We start from the raw sequence: 8,117 nt of genomic DNA on the forward strand, positions 1-8,117 counted from the left end.
CATGGAAATCAATGGACACTATTGGGTATCAATGTCCCACAATGGCTCTGCTCCTGAAGTGCTTTACTAACATACTGCTTCATGTTCCAATTCCTTTCATTGACGCTGCTAATTCTTGCAGTTGATTTCAATCATCCAACTAGGAATTTCCATGCTTCCTGTACCAAGCACATAATTTCCATTAGACTCAAAATAAATTGAAATAAATTCACATCATACCTCATCGATGGCTTGTAAATAAGCTACACTTTCAATCTTGTTGATTTCCTATCGCAACAAGTCAAACTAGCTCTTAACCAAATCATCATGAATAAACATATCACATCTGGTTAGCTCAAACTCGACCATCATAAATTAAAATCATGAATTGCATGAAATCATCATGAACCAAATCATAAATCACATGTAACTATCATAAGTCAGAATCATAGATCACATGCCTAATAAAACTGAAATAAAAATATTGATACTTATCCTTCATCAATCCTTACTTCTACCTTGGTTCTTTTTGTACATACATCGGATCGATTGCCACACCTAGAAAACACTGAGTGCCTTTTTCTTTTCTTCAATCACATACACATACAAAATGTACATCACAACAAATACATCCACACACAACGTACGACACCACATAATGCATACACCTACACCTGATATAAAACACAACACATACATCTATACCTGATTTACAACGCCGCACAATACATGTACCTACACCTGGCATACAACACAACACAATACATCTATACCCGATGCACAACACCACACAATACATGTACCTACACTTGGCGTACAACACAACACAATACATGTGCTACACAGAGTGTAACACAACGAGTAAACATGTCACGATACCACAACTACACAATGAACATACATAGTACCGCATGCTTGCAACACAACATGTACAACATGCACACAATACCATATGTACAAAATGTACACAGTACCACTTGTACAATGCACCACCTGCATAACGTGTGCACAACATCACATGTACACGACACCACCTGCACAACGTGTACACAACGCCAGGCATACAAAACACCACATTCATATGTACTTGACACCACAAGTACACAACACCATATGCACGACATGTACACAACACCATCTGCACACAACACCACATGTACAACATGTACACGACACCACATGCTCATAGCACCAATTGTACAATCATGCACACAACACCATATGTATATAGCACCACATGTACAACATGCACACAACACCATATGTACATAGCACTGCATATACAACACATACATAACACCCTATGTACACAACAATTCATATCCAACATGCGCATAACACTATATACACACAACACCACATATCCATCATGTGCATAGTACAATATGTACACAACACCGCATATCCGACATGTACACATCGCCATCTATATCCAATACTGCATACGCAATGTACACACAACACCATACATACAACAGACACCCAACATCATACGTACACAATACTAAAAATATTACATGTACACATCACCATAGGTACAATCATTGAATATACAACATGCACAACATATACACAACATTAGTACCACACTATCTCTACCAGACAACCTTGCTTCTAGTGTCTCTCTACCATCCATACTTATCCTAGCATGCCTCAGATCTCACTGCTTTAATTCAGCTTATGTATCCCTTAGAGCTACTTGACATAACATAGACATAGGCATAATACAAACATACAATATCAATTCATATCCACATGATACTAACCTCGTATATTTGTCATGACTACTCTCCCCACTTGATTCCCCATAAGGCCAAGAACCTTGTCATGCCATTCACCTGCATAAGCAATCATTCCTCCACAAGAATGATCCCTAACAACCCTGTCGGAAAATGAGATAGATACATAGATACATATACATAAAAATTAGCATAAAAAAATCATGATCCTGTCAGACAACGACATACATTCACACATATATACATATAAACATTAGCATTAAACAATCATGATCCATGGCGACCCTGTCAGTCAAAACATACATACATACATGTATACATATATAAACATCAACATAATCATGATCATAACATAATTATCAGATAACATAGGGTCAATGTTAAGAGGACTCCCTTTATCTGTGCATACCATGCACAACATTGAGAACAATCATTCCCAACATAACCAAGGCATCTGATGCCTTAGATCCATTTACTTCACCTTTCATGTTACCTTTCTCATGACTGTACTGCCATTGTCCATTTACACCAATGGACTGAACCAATCCAACCGATTGTCATATTCTTACCTTCAACTTCCCTTACTCATGCACTAAGATTCATTCAGGTCTTACATTAACTGTTATGTTTCATTCAGCTCTCCCTGAGCTCCATTAACTTTCCTCTTTTCCCAACAAATTCCCAAGACCCTCAAGACATAAAAGGCAAGAACTAAAAGCAACCAAGAAGAAAACCATGAAAACTAGTAGCAATACGACACCGCGAACAAAGTGGCATGGTCATGCACAAGAAATAAAAAAAAACCGCAAATCAAGCACAAGAAAATCACAAAACGCTGAAAGCATGAGACTAGCAACAAACACCATGACTCGATCCCCATGGTTCCTAGTGCTTCCAAAGTAAATCTCAACCTAAGCCTTCTTTACAATTTCATGACAATCTCTTTTCCATGCAATCCCCTACATAATATTGCCATAAACACATAACTGTCAGTGAATAATCAAACATAACAATACACTAGTTACCTTACCTTGTTGTGCCAAGAAAATTGCCTTGTAGCTGAACACATTTGTGCCATTTCTCAAGGGACTCCAATTCCCTCGACAGACATAGCTATAACTAGACATCAATTTTTATACCTATCAAATACATGTCCATGAATACAACACACATCCACATAATTTCAAGAAAATTAAGGTTAAAGAGACTCCCTGTATGCAAAGCACTCATTCGTTTGGAATTGCGGTTTCCAAACATAGCCAAAGGAATTTTCACCCAATTCCTTTCTTTTACCTTTTCCTTGCTGCAATTGAGTCTTACTATGCACTATCACATCACCCAACTATTAGTTATATAAACACATCAACTATTACCTTGTCAAGCTAATACCAAGCATGTTTCCTTGCAACTTCTCACACATGTCAGTCTCACGTTCCAAAGATCAAGACATCATGTATATTAATTTGAAATCAACCTTTACCAAGTCTAACAACCATGTCATACTCAACAATCAACTCACATTCATCAATCATAATACATAATGCTACAACTATCACCTACTTACACTCAAGTACATATCAACTGTCTCAACACATACGTATTAGTACAATCATCATAAAACAAGATCATTTCGACAACAAATCTTATAGACACATACTCATATCATTCAAGTAATGAAACATTCAGATAATAGATAGACGACATAATAGACATCAAACACTCAAACACCAAATAAATGACATAGTCAAACATTCAAACACCAAATAGACGACATAAGAAAACTCATACCTTAATGTATCTCAAGGGAGGCTATCTTGTTTGCACAATCAATCTAGATTAGCACGATATAACTTCACGACATATCAACTCAAACATAAATAATGTCATGATATCCATAATAGTCACTAGCTAACATTTTCACATCATAATCTCATAAACAATTGTCATTCATGCCTAACAATCACATATGTATAGTTAATCTAGATTAGTACAACACCATATCGCAAATATGTTGACTCATACCTGAATATCGTAACCATAACCATCTGCATAGGCCAATCTAGGTTAACACAATACATATAACATCAATATATTAAATGCAATAACCCTAATCATCAAGTTAACTAACATATAACAACAACAATTTAAGATATAGCATACTCATCAACAACATATAACATAATCATCAAGTTATCTAATGTAAAACAACAACATCAATGCACACAACCATATGTTACCATCATTCATGACTATCCGACACATGTGCATATGACTACACTAATCAACTAACATTTATCATACATGTAACCATAACAACAATAAAATGACAAGTATATAGGTAACCCTGATTCTTATAACAACCATTAACCACATACCTGCATGCCCACCATACATACCTGCATGATGATCTACTCTTGCCCCGAAGGCCATTGCTGCAACTTCACTTTAATGATCTGCATCTTCTACTCTATCTCAGCCAACACATCAACATCATAACAAACAACAACATCATGATGACCTAAAATGCATACAATGACCTCACAATGCATGCACAACAACCTATAGACACTGACATGCATAACAAATGCATATACAACCATACACTCATGACGACACATCCCACATCAACACCATCAACCTTCACATGGCGACATCACTACAACCACGATGAACACCATGCAAATGCAACAAGCATAAGGAACACCTATGCAACCGACATCAATGCATCACCAACACACTGCTCGTCCAGTCCGAGGGCTGAACCATGCTCTGATACCACTCTGTGGTATCATATACCACCAAAAGATAAATTAAACTAGACATTCCCCAAAGAGAATGTAACCCACTATATTGCCACTCTTTAACACCCTCATCCCACATTTACCCAAGTAACTGGCCAACCGGGGTAAATATGCATCGGGAGGCCACTATAATGGGATTCAACCTCCTAGGTGACCTTAAAGTAGTGGACTCGACGAAAACACACCATACAAACCTTCCACATCAGCAACATAACTCCCAGGAACCATCCCAATCACTCAACTAACCAACCCCCAAGACCAACTGAAGTTTTAGACCATTAAACCCCTAGATGCTCCCCTGATATGGACAAGAATGCGCCAGGAGGCTATGTATGCTCCCACAACATGTGTATGCATGTATCCAGGGACTTTTCTGCCCAGTGTTGTGCCTGCGTCCCTGAGATTTGAGCCACTTTTTCAGGCCCAGGGCCTAGGTCACTGCCCAAAACTCAATGACACCTTTAGGGATGAAATATAACAACAAAACAATGATACACATACAATTAATTGAACAAGGACTTGACTGGACCCCTACTAGCCATGACAAACATTTCGTCAAACATGTCACAAATATGTAATCTACAGGTTTATACAACAGATCTTAGCATAGGGGTCTCATACTTATTTGAGAATCGCTAAGAAGCATTGACGCCTCAACACATTAGATGCCATTTCATCTATTAGGCCATAAATACATTGTTCATTAATTTATAAGTAAAATCATGGCGAGAGCCATACATAGGCACTATCATAATACATGCTCATAACCAACATACTAACAACATAAATACCAAGGGAACAACAACCATATAATCCACATATAATCCGCATATAAACTAGTATAATACTCATGAAATAACAAGGAGAAATAACCTCATATTAATGATGTAAAGGCTAATTAGGTTTGAGATTTCCACGAATCACCCGACAGTAGACATGGCTGAGCCAAATCTCTCTTCAACTAGTCACCCTCGTGCCATATTCCAAGCATGAATGTGGGATCTCATAAAACACATCAATCAAAACCATCAAGGGCTTCCAAAGGCCAAACCACCTCAACCCATTACACAATGATTCCACCTCATAACCGGACATCACAAACCATCACCAAATTTGTCTCTACCTAAGCCTTCCAAGGCTCCAGAGCATTTGTTCCAACCAAGGCTTCTAGGACTAGTAACTCAACCCACAACTTTCTCCGGGACTCCATAGCCTTTGTCTAACCAGGGCTTCCAGGACTAGTAACTCAACCCACCAAGGGCTTCCAGAGCATTTGTCCAACGAAGGATTCTAAGACTAGTAACTCAAACCAAACTATTACGGGGCTCCCAGAGCGTTTACCCAACCAGGGCTTCTAAGAACTAATAACTCAATCCAAGCTAAAGGAAACATGAGAACCAACCAGAAAAACAAAGAAATAAACCCATACCATCATGGCTATCCAGGAAATGGAAAGGCTAAGTAAATCCACTATCAATCCAGACAATCCTCCATGCCAGTGACATATCATGACCAAGAAACCACATGCATATGCCATGCATGCAAAAACTAGTGAGGACAACATACATGCAACTTGGTACCTGCAAGAAAAACCCAATGTAGCTGCTGATCCCGATGTCCTCTTGCACTTTCCTTCTCTTCCTTTTCCTTATTGCTCCAAATTCCAAGTATGCCACACTCCTCCAAGAGTGCTCCAAGAAATTCTAAGTGTCCAAGAGTATGAGAGAGAGAGAGAGAATAGAAGAGAGCTCCACCAAAACCTGTCAAAATCCTTCCAACTGATCCTCAGAAGCCTTTATATTAATGAGGCCTCTATTTTCTTCATTTTCCATTATTTTCCTTCAATTTCCTCTTCACATGCAACCTATGACTTCTCACCTTCCTTTTCTCCTAATTTCCTTTATTTTCACAAATAAAATGCCAATAAATGCCTCATGCTTTTCCAAATCCTTTGTTATTTCCTTAGCCATAATAACTGAAATAAACACCCATTAGGATGTTTTTCCCACCATTCAACTTGGAATACGTGTCACATGACCGTGGTCTTATATTTTTTATTTACATGAATTTTTAACTAGGGATGTTACAAATCTCCTGAACATTTACTCTTCCTTTACGCATAGAGGAATGTTGCAAGATGGCTTTGCATTGAAAATATTCACCTTTATGAACACAAAGGTGTTGTAGAATAACTCTGCGACAAAAATAACCACCTTTACCCATTTCCTGCAACCATTTTGTTATGTTATCGCACTAGGAAATTAATTTGGATTGGATTCGGCCCCTCTCAAGCTTAATTGTCCACTGAGATTGGCTCTGGCAGATTAAAACTATTCCTTGAGTGGAGAGTTCTCCCTTTTTCTTGTATTTTTGTGTGATTAAGGGAAACACCCGTTGATGCAAGTTTGACAAATCGTAGAGGATTTTTGACATTATGACTCTCCACCTTGCTTGAATTGCATCATCAATCCTCCTGAGATGCAACAAGTCCCTTCGAGCATTGTTGTGTGTTGGTACTTCTATGCATGTGAAGTTCGCTGCTATTATGCCACACCATATGTGAATGCGACTGTCATTCCTATTAATTATAACCCCTATGATTTAATTAATAAATGATTTCCATGATAAGGTTGCCATTGGGAGTAGCCTTGTGCTACACTGAGTTCTCATGCCTGGAGCCATGTTTGTTGGTCGATGAGTTTGTTTCCAAGTGTATTGCTTAGATAGATCCACTTGAGGAGGCCTCAACACCTTGGCTCCACATCACTTTATTTACAAAATTAATACTTTCTTCCTTATACAAAGAATCCATGGGGGAAGTATTGGATCTAGAGGAATTCATAAGAAATTCAGGGGATTTGGAAAAGTCGAATCTGTCCATTGATTAATAAGGCACCCTTCTCCAAAAGGCAACCTTCATTAGCACTTTTGTCACCCTTCTTGTTATGATCTTCAAACATATGGAAGAATGAGATAGTGTCCATTCCTCTCATTGTCTCCTTTATTATTTTCATGTGATGACTCAACACCTTTTCTTTTGGAGTAGTATTTTTTACCAAATACTAAATGAGGAGAAGAGAACCCCTATTACAGTGAGAGAGAAGGCTCCATACTCTTTTGCTATTTGTATTCCTTAAAAGAAAGTAATCACTTCAACGAGGTTGTTTTCAATGTTTCCAAGGCCCATAGATACTCTGATACCTTTATTTCCTTCAAGTCATATAGTACCCCTCATCCCTGCAAACTAACCCTGTCATAATATTTATTTTAATAAATATTTAAATAATAAATTTAATAATGTGAATAGTTAAATATTGATAATAATTTCTATGAATTAAAATTTTCTTAAAATATTTTAAAACAAATATTTTTGACTTAATTTAGGATATTTAAATTTATTTTAACTTAATACCTAAATTTAAAAATTAATATATTAAAAATATAATATTTTTTTTTTAATAAAAAAAATTTCAATCGTTGATAAATAGATTGTACTATATTAAAAATATAATAAAATTTTAATTAAAAAATTCATTTGTTGATAGGTAGATTGTCGAATAAAAAAAAGTTATAACTTTCGAAACACATACAAAGTTAA

This window comes from Pinus tabuliformis, chromosome 2_1, assembly GCF_031772625.1.
Source record: "Pinus tabuliformis cultivar Carrire ecotype Pingquan chromosome 2_1, CPIR1, whole genome shotgun sequence".
Lineage (NCBI taxonomy): Eukaryota > Viridiplantae > Streptophyta > Pinopsida > Pinales > Pinaceae > Pinus > Pinus tabuliformis.